Here is a 13973-nt window from a genome sequence, read left to right on the forward strand (position 1 = left end):
TGTTTAGTTTAGTTTTAGTTTAGTTTAGAGATACAGCATGGAAACAGGCCCTTGGGCCCACCGGGTCTGCGCTGACCAGTGATCCCCGCATACTAACACTATCTCAACACACTGGGAACAATATTTACATTTACCAAGCCAATTAACCTACAAACCTGTACGTCTTTGGAGTGTGGTATTAAACGCCAAGCTGTAGTCTATAAACAACTGCCTGACGTAGGTGTTTTTATTGTCCAAATGGTCCAGTGCGGAGTGGAGAGCTAGTGAAATTGACCGTTCTACCGTTCTACCGTTCTACCGTTCTACCATTCTACCTGTTGTGGCGGTATGTGAACTGTAGTTGGTCAAGGTTCTTGTCGAGGTAGGAGTTGATGTGCACCATAACCAACCTCTCAAAGCACTTCATTACCACAGACGTTAGTGCCACGGGTCAATAGTCATTGAGGCACGTCAACTTACTCTTCTTGGGCACCGGTATTATTGATGCCCTCTTATAGCAGATGGGAACCTCAGACCTCATAAGTGAGAGGTAGAAAATGTCCCTAAAAGCTCCAGCCAGTTGGTCTGCACAGGTTTTAGAACACGGCCGGGCATACCATCAGGTCCAGGCACTTTCCGAGGGTTCACCCCTCTGAAGGATCTTCTGACGTCGGCCTCTGTGACTATGACTGTAACACCGTCAGGGCGAATAGGGGCTCGGGAAGGCACATCAGTGTTCTCCCTATCGAACCGTGCATAGAACGCATTGAGCTCATCAGGAAGTGATGCTTCGCTGTCGTTTGAACCGCCTCCTGATTTCGCCTTGTAGGAGGTGATGGCATTCAAGCCCTGCTACAGTTGCTGTACATCCGTCTCATCCTCCAGCTTAGAGCACAAGTCCCTAAGGCCTTACCAAGGTCGTATCTGGACTTCTTATAGACCTCTGCATCACCAGACCTGAATGCCCGGGATCTTGCCTTCAGAAGAATGCAGATCTCATGGTTCATCCAAGGCTTCTGGTTAGGAAACACTCAGAAGATTTTTGTTGGAATGCAGTCCTCCACACATTTCCTTATGAAGACTGTAATGACTGTGGCATATTCATTCAGGTCCATTGCCAAGTCCTTGAACATTGCTCAGTCTACAGACTCCAAGCAGTCCTGGAGTTGTTCCTCTGCCGCCCCCCACACCCGACCAGCTCTGTGCAGTCCTCATGTCTGGGGGTGCTTTCTTCAGTTGCTGCCTGTATGCAGGAAGAAGCAGCACCGCTGAATGGTCGGATTTTCCGAAGTGAGGGCGAGGGTTAGAGCGATAGGCATCTTTGATGGTCGTGTGGCAGTGGTCAAGGGTGTTTGATCATCTGGTGCTGCAGGAGACATGTTGGTGGAAGTTCGGGAGCAATTACTTCAAGTTGGCTTTGCTGATGTTCCTGGCTATGGTGGTAAATGCCTCGGGGTAAGCTTGTTGACAACGGCGTGCAACTCCTCCAGTGCCAGACGGACGTCTGCCTGGGGTGGGATGTAGACCGCGGTCAGGATGAAGGAGGAGAATTCCCTCATAAAACTAAACTAATCTAAAGATACGAGCAAATGTTGGATTATCTGGCTTGAGATCATCCCGTTTACCAGTGTTGAACTGTGAAATATGGTCAACTGTAGCCTTTTATACTCTTGGAAATAAATTGTTTTCATTAGGTCAAGGACACCGCCGGTGCCTCTGGCTGCTACAAATGCGAGAAGTGCATCCAGGTAGAGCTCCTGAAGGGCCGTGTTGGGGAACTGGAGAAGCAAGTGGATGACCTCCGGTTCGTCCGAGAAACGGAGTCGTTCCTCGACAAGTCCTACAGTACGATTGTTACACCTAAGGTACTGGAAGAGAGAAGGTGGGAGACAGTGAGAACGGGAGGGAAGCATGGAATGCCAACGTCCCCGGGTGTTGTACCTCTTGTGAACAGGTTCACCCACTTAGAAGCTGTCGGGACAGAAGAGGTGTTCACACTGGGTGGCGGACTGGCTTGTGATGCGAATAGGGCTGTTGAGCGAAAACCAAAAAGGCCTAAGGCAGGCAACGCCATTGTAGTGGAAGACTCCATTGTGAGAGGTACGGACAGGGGTTTCTGCGGCAACAGACGGGATGCGAGGATGGTGTGCTGCCTTCCTGGTGCCAGGATCCAGGATGTCACGGACAGAGTGCAGAAAATCCTCAAGGGCGAAGGTGAACATCCGGAAGTGGTAGTGCATGTCGGCACAAACGATGTCGGAAAGAAGGGGATGAATATTCTGCAGCGTGACTTTAGAGAGCTCGGAAAAATGCTGAAAAGCAGGACCTCCAGGGTTGTTATCTCCGGTTTGCTTCCAGTTCCTCGTGCTGGCGAGAGCACGAACAGGGAGATACGGGACCTGAACGTGTGGCTGAGGAACTGGTGCACGGGGCAGGGATTTAGATTCTTAGATCACTGGGATCTGTTTTGGGGTAAGGGGGAACTGTACAAAAGGGATGGATTGCATCTTAACAGGTGTGGGACCAGCATTCTGGCAGGCAGGTTTGCCACTGCTACACAGGTGGTTTTAAACTGAATAAGGGGGGTGAGGTGTCTAATGGGCTAGTGGAGGATGGAGTTAAAGGGAAAGGGTTTCTTAAATGTGTGAGCGTAGAGACAGAGCGGTGTAAAATGAGGGTAGAAGCAATAGGTAGCAAGGTGAAAAGTAAAAGTGGCAGGCCGGAAAATCCACGGCAAAAATCAAAAAGGGCCACTTTTCAACAAAATTGTATAAGGGGTAAGAGTGTTGTAAAAACAAGCCTGAAGGCTTTGTGTCTCAATGCAAGGAGCATTCGTAATAAGGTGGATGAATTGAATGTGCAGATAGCTATTAATGACTATGATATAGTTGGGATCACGGAGACATGGCTCCAGGGTGACCAAGGCTGGGAGCTGAACATCCAGGGATATTCAATATTCAGGAGGGATAGAGAGAACGGAAAAGGAGGTGGGGTAGCGTTGCTGATTAGAGAGGAGATTAACACAATGGAAAGGAAGGACATTAGTTTGCAGGATGTGGAATCGGTATGGGTAGAGCTGCGAAACACTAAGGGGCAGAAAACGCTGGTGGGTGTTGTGTACAGGCCACGTAACAGTAGTAGTGAAGTTGGAGATGGTATCAAACAGGAAATTAGAAATGCGTGCGACAAAGGCAAAACCGTTATAATGGGTGACTTCAATCTACATATAGGTTGGGTGAATCAAATTGGCAGGGGTGCTGAGGAAGAGGATTTTTTGGAATGTATGCGGGATAGTTATCTAAATCAACATGTAGAGGAACCAACGAGAGAGCAGGCTATTTTAGACTGGGTATTGAGTAATGAGGAAGGGTTAGTTAGCAGTCTTGTTGTACGTGCCCCCTTGGGCAAGAGTGACCATAATATGGTTGAGTTCTTCATTAGGATGGAGAGTGACATTGTTAATTCAGAAACAATGGTTCTGAACTTAAAGAAAGATAACTTTGAGGGTATGAGACGTGAATTGGCCAAGATTGACTGGCAATTAATTCTAAAAGGGTTGACGGTGGATATGCAATGGAAGACATTTAAAGACTGCGTGGATGAACTACAAAAATTGTTCATCCCAGTTTGGCAAAAGAATAAATCAGGGAAGGTAGTGCATCCGTGGATAACAAGGGAAATCAGGGATAGTATCAAAGCGAAGGATGATGCGTACAAATTAGCCAGAAAAAGCAGCATACCAGAGGACTGGGAGAAATTCAGAGACCAGCAGAGGAGGACAAAGGGCTTAATTAGGAAAGGAAAAATAGATTATGAAAGAAAACTGGCAGGGAACATAAAAACTGACTGCAAAAGTTTTTATAGATATGTGAAAAGAAAGAGATTAGTTAAAACAAATGTAGGTCCCTTGCAGTCAGAAACAGGTGAGTTGATCATGCGGAACAAGGATATGGCGGACCAATTGAATAACTACTTTGGTTCCATCTTCACTAAGGAAGACATAAATAAACTGTCGGAAATAGCAGGGGAGTTGGAGGAATTGAGTGAAATCCAGGTTAGTCAGGAAGTGGTGTTGGGTAAATTGAATGGATTAAAGGCCGATAAATCCCCAGGGCCAGATAGGCTGCATCCCAGAGTACTTAAGGAAGTAGCTCCAGAAATAGTGGATGCATTAGTAATAATCTTTCAAAACACTTTAGATTCTGGAGTAGTTCCTGAGGATTGGCGGGTAGTAAACGTAACCCCACTTTTTAAGAAGGGATGGAGAGAGAAATCGAGGAATTGCAGACCAGTTAGTCTAACATCGGTAGTGGGGAAACTGCTAGAGTCAGTTATTAAAGATGGGATAGCAGCACATTTGGAAAGTGGTGAAATCATTGGACAAAGTCAGCATGGATTTACAAAAGGTAAATCATGTCTGACGAATCTTATAGAATTTTTCGAGGATGTAACTAGTAGCGTGGATAGGGGAGAACCAGTGGATGTGGTGTATCTGGACTTCCAGAAGGCTTTCGACAAGGTCCCACATAAGAGATTAGTTTACAAACTTAAAGCACACGGCATTGGGGGTTCAGTATTGATGTGGATAGAGAACTGGCTGGCAAACAGGAAGCAAAGAGTAGGAGTAAACGGGTCCTTTTCACAATGGCAGGCAGTGACTAGTGGGGTACCGCAAGGCTCAGTGCTGGGACCCCAGCTATTTAAAATATATATTAATGATCTGGATGAGGGAATTGAAGGTAATATCTCCAAGTTTGCGGATGACACTAAGCTGGGGGGCAGTGTTAGCTGTGAGGAGGATGCTAGGAGACTGCAAGGTGACTTGGATAGGCTGGGTGAGTGGGCAAATGTTTGGCAGATGCAGTATAATGTGGATAAATGTGAGGTTATCCATTTTGGTGGCAAAAACAGGAAAGCAGACTATTGTCTAAATGGTGGCCGACTAGGAAAAGGGGAGACGCAGCGAGACCTGGGTGTCATGGTACACCAGTCATTGAAAGTGGGCATGCAGGTGCAGCAGGCAGTGAAGAAAGCGAATGGTATGTTAGCTTTCATAGCAAAAGGATTTGAGTATAGGAGCAGGGAGGTTCTACTGCAGTTGTACAGGGTCTTGGTGAGACCACACCTGGAGTATTGCGTACAGTTTTGGTCTCCAAATCTGAGGAAGGACATTATTGCCATAGAGGGAGTGCAGAGAAGGTTCACCAGACTGATTCCTGGGATGTCAGGACTGTCTTATGAAGAAAGACTGGATAGACTTGGTTTATACTCTCTAGAATTTAGGAGATTGAGAGGGGATCTTATAGAAACTTACAAAATTCTTAAGGGGTTGGACAGGCTAGATGCAGGAAGATTGCTCCCGATGTTGGGGAAGTCCAGGACAAGGGGTCACAGCTTAAGGATAAGGGGGAAATCCTTTAAAACCGAGATGAGAAGAACTTTTTTCACACAGAGAGTGGTGAATCTCTGGAACTCCCTGCCACAGAGGGTAGTCGAGGCCAGTTCATTGGCTGTATTTAAGAGGGAGTTAGATGTGGCCCTTGTGGCTAAGGGGATCAGAGGGTATGGAGAGAAGGCAGGTACGGGATACTGAGTTGGATGATCATCCATGATCATATTGAATGGCGGTGCAGGCTCGAAGGGCCGAATGGCCTACTCCTGCACCTAATTTCTATGTTTCTATGTTTCTATTAACTTTAGCTGAAAATAAGAAGCAAAACACAATAAGCTAATGCTACTGTTTAGTGTGTTTCAAGTTGGAGATGGATTTCCAGGCATGGATGCATTGTTCTTTGTGTTGCTCGCTGGGTAGTACCTACTCTCGGTGTTGGACAGTGTGCAAAGATTCCAAAGAGACATATTTATGCCGAAAGAGTTTGCTAACAGAGTTTGTGCACTTTTTAAATGTATCAAATGATGCAATTGTAGTAATGTTAACATAATTGCTTCCAAAATATGAAACTGGAGGATAAATGTTGTCAAGTCAACTTTTCAAGTTATCTAATTAGTTTTTGATTGATTGGCTATTTTAATCTCCTCAAAATCATGGATGAACAAGCGCTGTCATATACCAATGATTTTATGTCAGTTGCCCGACCAATTTTTGGAATTCTGATCAGTCAATCTTTGCCTAGTGCAGCATAATTCCCATTAGTGTTTGAGGTTAAGCCACAAACCTCCCACTTCCTTCATTAAACTATTTTTTGATAAATTCTTTACTAATAACAGTCAAACAGTTATAATGAAAATTGGTATTTTGGTTAGGCAGTCAATAAAAGTTTCAGAATCAGTTAGGGAAATCGCCAGGGCAATTTTTTACTTGGAATGTTTATCAAGAAACCTTATTAATTAAGAAAGAAAGATTCCAACCTGAAATCTTGCCTATCCATGGTCTCCAAGAATGCTGCCTGACCCACTGAGTTCCTCGAGCAGTTTGTGTTTTTCTTTGGTATAAACCAGCATCTGCATTTCCTTGTATTATACATTAAGAAACCTTATTTGATTAGCTAAATAATATATACTAGACTAAGTGGGACCCATTGGGTCCCATGTTCACATGGAAGGGCTGTTCCCCCAACACAATATTCCACCTCTCCTCCAATTCCAATATTGGTGGCCTGGGGGGGGGGGGGGGGGGGGGTGCTTTCTGGAGCGCTAGTTTGGGTGTTATAGGCCGAAGGGACAGGTTTCCAGGGGGCTAGTATGAACATTTTGGGTCGAATGGATTCTTGGGCTGGCAGCTCAGTCACTCAGGCCTGGTGGGCTGGCAGCTCAGTCATTCGGGACTGGTGGGCTTGCAGCTCAGTCACTCAGGCCTGGTGGGCTGTCAGTCACTCAGGCCTGGCGGGCTGGCCATTCAGTTATGCAGGTCTGATGGGCTGGCAGTTCAGTCACTCAGGCCTGGTGGGCTGGCAGATCAGTCACTCAGGTCTGGTGGGCTGGCAGCTCAGAAACTGCCAGAATTCTGCCCAAAACAGGTGAGAGACTCTGTGAGAGAGAAATGGGAGAGAGTAGAGAATCAATTTTAGACATTTTTCATATATTTCTGCAGATCACAGCAATGAAGGAGAAAAGTCTATCCTGGCCTGGATCTCATAGGGAGCCAATGAATGAAGGGAGAAAAATACTGTGGTGAGGTTTAATACTTACAGGGGGAATACTTAATGATGGGTAGAAGGGACTCCTCCTGGGCTAGTACTGGCCTGATGGGGCGAAGGTACTTAAAAAAATCTGAGTGAAATCTCAGTGAACGGCACTTTTTCTGGATTTTTCCTGCTCTGGCACGGGCCATTTGGGCCATAATGCTCCTCCTGGGCTAATACGGGCATTTTGGGCAAAAGGGACTGGTTTCTGGGCTAATAAAGGTCTTGTGGGCCGAAATGAGTGGTTTCAGGTAGGCCAAGATTTAATTTCCTTTCCATCTCAAGCACAGGGCAGGCCAAATAATTAATTTCATTTCATTTCATTTCATTTCATTTCATTTCATTTCATTTCATTTCATTTCATTTCATTTCCATTCCAAGCACAGGCCAGGCCAAACAACTCATTTCATTTCATTTCCTTTCAATTTCAAGCACAGGGCAGACCAAACAACTCAATTCATTTCATTTAATTTCCATTTCCATTTGAAGCATGGGGTAGGCCAAACAACTAATTTCATTTCATTTACATTTACATTTCAAGGACAGGGCAGGCCAAACAGCTAATTTCATTTCATTTCATTTCATTTCAATTTCAATTTCAAGCACGGGGCAGGCCAAAAAACTCATGTCATTTCATTTCCATTTCAAGCATAGGGCAGGCCAAACAACTCATTTCATTTTATTTCATTTCATTTCATTTCCATTTCAAGCACAGGGCAGGCCAAACAACTCATGCATTCAAGAAGGAACTGCAGGTGCTGGAAGATCGAAGGTACACAAAAATGCTGGAGAAACTCAGCGGGTGCAGCAGCATCTATGGAGTGAAGGAAATAGGTGACGTTTTGGGCCGAAACCCTTCTTCAGTCTGAAGAAGGGTTTTGGCCCGAAACGTCACCTATTTCCTTCGCTCCATAGATACTGCTGCACCTGCTGAGTTTCTCCAGCATTTTTGTGTAGGCCAAACAACTCACTTCATTTCATTTCATTTCCATTTTCATTTCAAGCACAAGGCAGGCCAAACAACTAATTTAATTTCCATTTCAAGCACGGGGGAGGCCAACAACTGATTTCATTTAATTTCATTTCCTTTCAATTTCAAGCACAGGGCAGGCCAAACAACTCATTTCATTTCATTTCATTTCCATTTTCATTTCAAGCACAGGGCAGGCCAAACAACTCATTTAATTTCCATTTCAAGCACGGGGGAGGCCAACAACTGATTTCATTTAATTTCATTTCCTTTCAATTTCAAGCACAGGGCAGGCTAAACAACTCATTTCATTTACATTTACATTTTAAGTACAGGACAGGCCAGGGAGCTCATTTCATTTGATTTCCATTTCAATTTCAAGCACAGGGCAGGCCAAACAACTCATTTCATTTCATTTCCATTTCAAGCACAGGGCAGGCCAAACAACTAATTTCATTTCATTTCATTTCCATTTCAAGCACAGGGCACGCCAAACATCTCATTTCATTTCACTTCCATTTCAAGCACAGGGCAGGCCAAACAACTCATGTCATTTCATTTCCATTTCAAGCACAGGGCAGGCCAAACAACTCATTTCATTTCACTTCCATTTCAAGCACAGGGCAGGCCAAACAACTCATGTCATTTAATTTACATTTCAAGCACAGGGCAGGCCAAACAACACATTTCATTTTATTTCATTTCATTTAATTTCCATTTCAAGCACAGGGCAGGCCAAACAACTCATTTCATTTACATTTACATTTTAAGTACAGGACAGGCCAGGGAGCTCATTTCATTTGATTTCCATTTCAATTTCAAGCACAGGGCAGGCCAACCAACTCATTTCATTTCCATTTCAAGCACAGGGCAGGCCAAACAACTAATTTCATTTCATTTCATTTCCATTTCAAGCACAGGACAGGCCAAACATCTCATTTCATTTCACTTCCATTTCAAGCACAGGGCAGGCCAAACAACTCATGTCATTTCATTTAGATTTCATGCACAGGGCAGGCCAAACAACTCATTTCATTTCATATCAATTTCTATTTCAAGCACAGGGCAGACCAAACAACTAATTTCATTTCATTTCATCTCAATTCATTTCCATTTCAAGCACAGGGCAGGCCAAACAACTCATTCCATTTCATTTCATTCCATTTCCAATTCAAGCACAGAGCAGGCCAAACAACTCATTTTATTTAATTTCATTTCCATTTCAAGCACGGGGCAGGTCAAACAACTCATTTCATTTCATTTCATTTCCATTTCAAGCACAGTGCAGACTCAGTTCTGGACTCAACTCTCACTCACGGTCTTCCAGAGTGACTGACTGACGTCTGGCCAGGGCTTTATACTCCGGACCCTCCCCCTCGGAAGGGGCATTACCTTCATCATGGTGATTGACTGGTGAGAGGACCAATCAGCTGATCTCACAATTTTTTAACATTCATAACTTTTTTATTATTTCAGAGATCGGAAAAAACCTTTGGGTGCTGGAGCAGAGGAGGACTATGCGTAAGTTGGCGAAAAAATCATAGCGATATAGGGTAGCATTTTTTTTTAAATCAATTTCCGACGTAGACAGGAAGTGGTCAAGATGAGACTTTTAGTATAATAAATAGATACATGTTACAATTGTTAAATGTGAATATTTATAGCTATTATGGAGTTACGGAAATGGAGTTGGTCCAGGAAAATGATTTTGAGGTAAATGATCAGCCATAATCTTAATGAATATGGCAACAGACATGAAGAGCCAAGTTACCTATAGCAATGTTCTATCCCTTCACAGCAATCACAACCTGCAACAGTGTATGGTCCCCATTTACTTCATCCCTTCAAGGAACCTCCACGATTCCAGTCCACTAGAAAAATAAAATGACCTGTCTCAATGACTAATGACCAGTAGCTCACCATTTTTCACCATTATGGAATGCTTTGATTGATTAGCAACGGTGCACATCTGCACCAGTCTTCGAGACAATCTAGACCCTAATCAATATGCGTGCAGAAAAAGTAGTCTACCAAGGATGCCATCTCTATTGCATTATGTTCACACCCGGATCACTTATGTCTGATGTTATTCATTGACTACAGCTCAGAATTTAACACAATAAAACTGAATGCTTAACTCTAAACTCCTGCACTTAGCCTTGTGGCCTCCATCAGCAACCAGCTTCTGGACCTCTTGACCAGCAGACATCAGTCAGTTAGAATTGCTCATAACATTTCCTCTACTCTAATCCACAATACCAGTTCTCTTCATGGTTGTGTGCTCAGCCCTTTGCTCTAATCCACGAATACCCATGACCATGTAGCCAAGTACAACCCCAAATCAATCTTTAAATTCACTGATGATATCACTGTTGTTGGCCGATCAACAATAACAAGATGAAGTACAAGAAAGAGATGAAGGACCTTCTTTCATGGTGTCAGGACAATTCATTGATGAACACAACCCTGAGTTCACAACCGTGCTGCCGCAATTCATTGATTTGGGGCAGCAAGGTGGTGCAGCGGTAGAGTTGCTGCCTTACAGCTCATACAGTGCCGGAGACCCGGGTTTGATCCCTACTATGGGTGGTGTCTTTAATGGAGTTTGTCCGTTCTCCCCAGGATTGAGTGGGTTTTCTCCAAGAACTTCGGTTTCTTCCCACACTCCAAAGGCTTACAGGATTGTAGGTTAATTGGCTTGGGTTTGTATACTGGGCATGTGTACATTGTCCCTAGCGTGTGTAGGCTTGTGTTAATGTGTGGAGATCGCTGGTCATAAGATCATAAGTGATAAGAGTAGAATTTGAACATCAAGTATATTCCACCATTCAATCATAGCTGATCTATCTCTCCCTCCTAACCCCATTCTCCAGCCTTCCCCCCATAACCTCTGACACTAGGTGCAGACTCTGTGGGCCAAAAGGACCTGTTTCCACACTGTATCTCTAAACTAAACTAAACAAAACTAAATTATCAACAGCAACTCGAACTAATCATAGAGTCATAGTCATAGAGTGATACAGTGTGGAAATAGGCCCTTCGGCCCAACTTGCCCACACCGGCCAACATGTCCCAGCTACACTAGTCCCACCTGCCTATGCTTGGTCCAAATCCCTCCAAACCTCTCCTGTCCATGTACTTGTCTAACTGTTTCTTAAAAGTTGGGATAGTCCCAGCCTCAACTATCTCATCTGGCAGCTCATTCCATACACTCACCGCCCTTTGTGTGAACATTACCCCTCCGGTTCCTATTAAGTCTTTTCCCCTTCACCTTGAACCTATATCCTCTGGTCCTCGATTCCCCAACTCTGGGCAAGAGACTCTGTGCATCTACTCTATCTATTCCTCTCATGATTTTATACACCTCAATAAGATCACCCTTCATCCTCCTGTGCTCCAAGGAATAGAGACCCAGCCTACTCAACCTCTCCCTATAGCTCAGACCCTCTAGTCCTGGCAACATCCTCGTAAATCTTCTCTGAACCCTTTCAAGCTTGACACATCATATTGAAATGGTGATCAAGAAACCACATCAGTGTAATTACTTTCTAAGTTGTCTGACAAGATGTGGCATGTCTATGAGCATTCTCTCAAACTTTTACATATACACTGTAGTAATATTCTGATAAGATGCATTGCAACTTGCTGTGGCATCTGCTCTGCTCTCGACTGCCTGAACATGCAGAGAGTGGTGAACACAACCATCCATCCAATTGATATTCACGCTGTTTGCATCAGTAAGGCTGGTGGTATCAGCAAAGATGCCTGTCACCTTGACCATTCCATTTTCTCTCTTCTACCGTCTATGGGAAGCATACAGGAGGTTGAAAGCCAGGACATCCAGATTTAAGAGCAACTTCTTCCCCGCTGCTATCAGTCATCTGAACCAATCACCTCTTTCACCCCCCCCCCCCCCCCTCCCCCTTAGATGCACAGAGTCTCTTGACCAGAGCAGGGGTATTGAGAACCTAAGGACATAGGTTTAACGTGAGGGGGGAAATAATTAATAGGAACCTGAGGGATAACTCTTTCACACAAAGGGTGGTGGGTATGGAACGAGCTGCCAGAGGACGTAGTTCAGGCAGGTATTATCACAAAGCTTAGTAAAATTTTAGACAGGTACATGGACAGGACAGGTTTATTAGAGGGATATAGGCCAAATGCAGGCAGGTGGTACTAGTGTTGCTGGGACATGTTGATTGGTGTGGGCAAGTTGGATCAAAGGGCCTATTTCCTCTTTATATGACTATGACTCAATGACCCCCTACCCAGAGGTACTATATCACATTCTTACTCTAAAGTCTCCCTCTTTCAGTTATTCCGTATTTGTACTTTAATAGATTTTTGCTCTGTAATTTTGCACAATTCTGCATCCATTGTTATATTTATTGTGGTATTTATCACTACTGTGTTTTTACTATTTGCTCTGTGAACTTCGGGTGAACAAAGGAATTTCATCGCTCCCCCTTGTATAAGATAATAAACAATCTAAATCTGGACACTTTTAAATGTATTGCCTGTATGGATAACTCTTGGGTGAGATCAAAACTGGAAGAGGTACAGTGAAGATACCTCTGGACTTCTCCTTGAAAGTTTAGAGAGGGAGTCATAGAGCTCAAACTTGGAAGCTACCAACATTGATGCAGTGATGTGTGGCACTGGCCAATTGTCCAATAGCACATAAAATATCCTTTGAAATGATTAGAGCAGTATATTTTAATTACCTTGGCAAGATCTGATTTATGAATTTGCTAATAAGCTTTGATTTTTATAAAAATTACTTTCCTGATGTCATAATGACAAATGGTTGCATGGATGCTTGTTGACTGAATTGACAAATACAACTCAAGGGTAATTTTAACTCTAATGAGGCAAGAATTCCTTTAAAATAGAGCCACCTCTGCAGATGCCATCATTTTGATGGAGAACAAAGTCCTTGCCTGATCTAACATTGCCCCTTCTTCATATACAATTCGTTACTGTTGAAGTAGTTTTAACATATTTCCCGTTATAATAACTCTTCTGCCATTTCTCCTCACAGAATTCTCTGAGCTAATGGAAAAAGAACATTTGTATTCTCCCCTTACAACTGCGCAGAATTAAAATGACTCATTTCTGCACCACATTAATGTTCCCGTTTCCTGCCCATTCTATCGTCTTCTTAGAAAAGGACTGCCATAATTGGATACAATGGAAGTGAATTCCATGCCAGATCAGCCTACTGTCTTATGCAACTTTGGCAGAGGTTCATTGAGATCCCAAAGAACACAAAGCAATGTTAGCAGAAATACAACATTATTCTGGAATGATTCAACATTATCTGTAAATATTTAGTGCTACTCTTATTAGATTGATTTGTAAGGTCATTTTATACATCAGTAGTTAAATGACGAGATTTCATGTTTCATTTACAGCCATAGTCATGCAGCATTTAAACAGACCATATGGCCCAGCTTGCCCATGCTTACCACCATTCCCCATCTACATTAATCCCACCTGTCTGCGTTTAGCCCATATCGCTCTAAACCCATTCTATCCATGCACCTGTCCAAATGTTTCTTAAACAATATGATAGTACCTGCCTCAACTACTTCTTCCATACACCAACCATCCTTTGTGTAAAAATATGCCCCTCAGGTTCTTAGTAAATCTTTCCCCTCTCATTTTAAACCTATGTCCTCTGGTTCTCGATTCCCCTACTCTGGGTAAAAGACTGTGCATTTACCCTATCAATTCCTCTAATGATCTTGTACACCTCCATTAGATCACCCCTCATCCTCCTGCGCTCCAAAAAAATAAAGTCCTATCCTGCTCAACATCTCCCTATAGCTCAGGCCACCGAATCCTGGCAACACCCTCATAAATCATTCCTGCACCCTTTC

Source organism: Amblyraja radiata, chromosome 4 (genome assembly GCF_010909765.2).
Source record: "Amblyraja radiata isolate CabotCenter1 chromosome 4, sAmbRad1.1.pri, whole genome shotgun sequence".
NCBI classification, from domain to species: Eukaryota; Metazoa; Chordata; class Chondrichthyes; order Rajiformes; family Rajidae; genus Amblyraja; species Amblyraja radiata.